The following is a 4409-nucleotide window of genomic DNA, read 5'->3' as shown; positions in this document are numbered from 1 at the left end:
TGCTAAAGTCAGATCAGTCCAATCTCCCAGCAGATATTACAGAATTCACCTAGACAGGGTCAAAATCAAAGGATTTTCCATAGTACCAACTCAAACATTACAAAGGCATGGATAGTGTCATCAACTATTGTTAACTCCTAGTATGAAAACAGTAACCAAAAAATTATAGGCGAACTCTCCATAATGGCATTTTGCTGTAAGAAAGGTACAATAAGAATGATTTAACACTTTAGAAGCCCCACAAATCACAAAGCAAAATTACTTACAATAAAAAAATCACAAGCCAAATAATTTTATGTAAAAATTATACAAAGGTCTCCTGCTTTTAAAAGCTTTGGCATATTTAAGAAGTTCAATTTCTTGCTGCTTTAATTAACTTCACCTCTAAAATCTAAACTTTTGTATGATTTTTATTTTTAATATATGTTGGTTATTTATATCCTAAAGCAATGAACAGATCATCAAACTTGTAAATGTTACTGAGAATTGCATAATAAAATTTTGCAATGAATAATTGAAATGATCTACCACTGCATAGCATGTTGCTTATATTGAAGTGAATTTCGCATTTGTCTATTTATTCTAATAAAACTTTAGAATTTCAGTAAGTCAATGAGGAAACAATTAACTAAATTTGAGGGCTAATAGAACTTGCCAAAATTGCATTTGTTCCAACAGTGGAGGCTGTGAAGACCACACTCTTCACCCATGTCCACCACCTCCGAGCTCTTTGTTTACAGCCCTCAACCCTTTCTCGTCACTCCTTGACCCTACGCTGAAAGATATGCCTTCAAAAGGATCCCCGAGACTTCATAACCATACAGTTTTATTCTAGGAAGCTACAAAAATGCTCAAGGGAAGAGTGTTCCTTACCGAGGTAATTGGTAACTCAGTTTGGGTATTGAGAGTGAAGTTCTGTGGTAGTGTGCCAGCCTGGCACTCGGGAGGCCTTGTGTCTGATCTCCAGAAAAATAAACCAGGTATTCCAGGAGTCATTTCGGGGATTTGTGGGCTCGGCAATTAACACACTACTTCAAATCACCTTCCTTTATCTGACACAACCTCTGATCCTAAGCCTGTAATTCCCATTTACATATTACTTACCTACCTGTAGTACTCAAGGAGGTGCCCTGTTGAACAGAGTAAACAAATCTAATATAAAAGCTTTTTATAAATACATTAAAAGAAATCAGCTGGTTTCTTTTTCAGCATATGAAGTATGTCGTGAGAACACTGGAGTCTGAGTCTTGGTAGTTTTACCTCATAATTCCCTTGTGCTGTATTAAGAACTCTACCTTCCTAACGTCGTTAGACTCTTTGCCAAGCACATGAAATCTTGGGAGTCACACTTAAAGCACCTTCCAACACAATACCTGCAATAGTATACAAAAGTCCCTTCTGCTGTAGGATGCTCACGACATCAGACTCTCCATACTATTATTCATAGACTGTTAAAAAAAATCCATTAGATCTTTTCAATGAAATTTACTGGCAGACTCCACTCCTTCGGATGTGGAAAAAAAAAAAATCTTTCTATTCCACAGGTTTCTCTGACAAGTAAACGAATTCTGAAAGTACCTCAACTCCCACTATGCCGTTGCTGGACCATGAATTGTTAGCCAGAACTGAGCCTTGCAGAGGGAAACGCAAGTACTAGCACGGAAGACCGAAGGAGCAGATCTTTGTCTTCCGGCCAGACTCTGAGGGCCTCCAAACAACACCTCTTCCCCATCAGAGTTTTAAACATTCTGAGAATTAGATACAACTGTCATCTGGTGTTGTTATCTTTTTTAAAGTAATTTTTTAATTGGTTCTTTGAGAATTTCAGATTATGAACCCCAATCCCAATCCAGCTCATTTCCCAGTCCCTTCATATCTGCCCCTCACCCCAACCGTAGCATTTTCCTCAAAAGAAAATTTAAAAACTACTAGTTAAAAACATAACAAAGCAAAGAAAGAAACAAACAGAAAAAAAAACCCACTTTGCCACCTCTCCCCACTCTTCACTCCTAGTGGCCTTTGGAGCTACTGTGTCACGTGGTGTACCCTTTTGTCTCCTTCACTTTACTTGCAAAAGCTCATTGTAATGAGTTGTTGGTCAGGTTCAAGGCCTCTGGCTTCTGGTCCACCATCATCACTGGACCGTCAGTGAAACTCCTCCTGTATGTAACGCTGTTGCCCAGAGTCATGAAGATCCCTCAACCACGGTTCCACAGATCACACTGAATGCATCTGTAGGTTGCTTTTGATAGGATAGCCACTTTCACAATACTTGTCCTCTGAATCCACGCTTCCAGAGGTCCCTTCATCTTCTGATACCTTCTTTAGTCCATTTCTTCAGCGTTTTAAGCTTTCCTAGATGAGGTTTGTTCTAAGATTTTGTTTATTTGTTTGTTTTTCTCGTTCTAAGACTATTGTAAATAAGATTGTTTCCCTGATTTTTCCCGTTTTTCTTTGGTATATAGAAAGGCTACTAAATTTGGGGCAATTAATTTTGTAACTGTCACTTTGCTGAAAGTGCTATCGGTTTTAGAAGTGTTCTGGAGCAATGTTTGGGGTCTGTCATGTAGAGAATCATGCCATCTCTACACAGGAATACTTTGACTGCTTTGTTTCCTCTCTGTGTCCCTTTTATTTTCTTCTCTTGCCTTATTGCTCTAGCTGGGACTTCGAGCCTTATATTGAATACAAATGGGTGAAGTAGATACACTTGTTCCTTTTCTGACCTTGTAGGGGATGCTTTTATGTTTTCTCCATTTAACATGATGTTGGCTACTGGTTTGTCATAGATAGCTTTATTATGTTGACATATGTAGTTTTCCCAGAGTTTTATCACAAAAGGATATTGACTTTGTTAAAGAACATTTCGGAATAAGTTGAAATAATCATGTAATGTTTGCCTTTGAGTTAATTTTTTTGGTGAATTACATTTATTGATTTGTTGAATCATTCCTGCATCCCTGGAATAAGGTCAATTTGATCATGGTCAATGATCTTTTGGATATGTTCTTAACTAGAATTTGATCTCCTTGATAGAGAAACACAAGGAAAATTGTCCAACTCTACTCCAAGAACTCAGCATCAAGATGCCCCAGATAACTTATTGTGGCTTCTGTTAAACTGTCTGCTTGTGCAAAACCCCTTCAAGATAATCACTTATGTTAATTTCTGTTAAACTGCTTGCTTCTGAGAAGATCCCCTGCAGCTGTCAAGTGAGATGCTTAGAAGATAGGTTTGCCTCTAAATACCCCATGTTCTGGAAACTGGGTAACACCTGGATCCCCACTACCTGAGTGTAGTCCTAACCAGCTAGAATAAAAATTTTCAATCACCTATAAATTGTATCCGAGTGATCATCTCTGATAGGCGCCCCATAACACTACCATCAGGAAGACTGACATGAATTTACAAATATATTCAAGATTGATTCATAGGGGAAATAGAGTAAATTAGATAAAAATTATCTGCATTTTATGAACACAAAGTTATTCTCATTAATATCAGTTTTCTAAAATTATAGATTTTAAAATTCACTTAGGATAGTAAATTATACAGACAATCCAATAAAGTATACCAGACAGTACTATTTTTTGCACACTTACTCAAGTTGGACAGAAGGATAAAATTATTTAAGATATACTAATGAGAAAACCTAATTTATCCCATATTTGGACACATGATTTTACAGTTAAAGATATGAAATATAAAAAAGTGAAGAGCTTCCATAGGTTTATGAGTCACTGTGGGCACACGTTTCTCATGGTCTCACAGGAGTGTCAGCTCAGGAGGGAGAAGTGGCCGTGAGATTGCTCTCTATCTCTTGTCTGCACGGTCTTAACAAAGATCACCCAACTCCTCCTCCAGTCTCTTCTGAAATGTGTTCCTAAATCCATTCACTTTATCTCCTGATTCCTCTATGACTGAGCACGCAACCTCAAAAATAGATTTTGACTGACCCAAACTTTCTGTCTATTAAAAATCCCCATTACTATAAATCCAAAGTCTGGAAGCTCAAGAGAGCTTATTTTGCATTTAGCTCACGTACTGTCTTAAAACTGGAGTGGCAAACCCTTCTTCTTGCCATTTCTGGCTCAATGCTTATAGTAAACCTGATTATTTCTGTATACAAAGGAAGATTTTTATTAATTAGTAGGTATAAGAGTTTATCTGAAATACAATGTCGGATCTAAAATTTTTATTACACCTATTAGTTAGCACAAACATTTTATCTATGACTTTTTAAATCGGAGCCAAAAATATTAGAATGAAATCAAGAAGCATCAGATCAGGTATTAAAGAAGTACAAGGGGGCTGGAGAGACGGATCAGTGGCGGTTAAGAATGCTGGCTGTTTTCACAGAGCAGGGTTTTGACTCCTAACACCCACAGGACAGCTTACAGCTGTCTGCA

This window comes from Microtus ochrogaster, unplaced genomic scaffold, assembly GCF_000317375.1.
Source record: "Microtus ochrogaster isolate Prairie Vole_2 unplaced genomic scaffold, MicOch1.0 UNK2, whole genome shotgun sequence".
Classification (NCBI taxonomy): Eukaryota; Metazoa; Chordata; class Mammalia; order Rodentia; family Cricetidae; genus Microtus; species Microtus ochrogaster.
The sequence above is the reverse complement of the archived record's forward strand: the minus strand, read 5'-3'. Positions refer to the sequence as shown.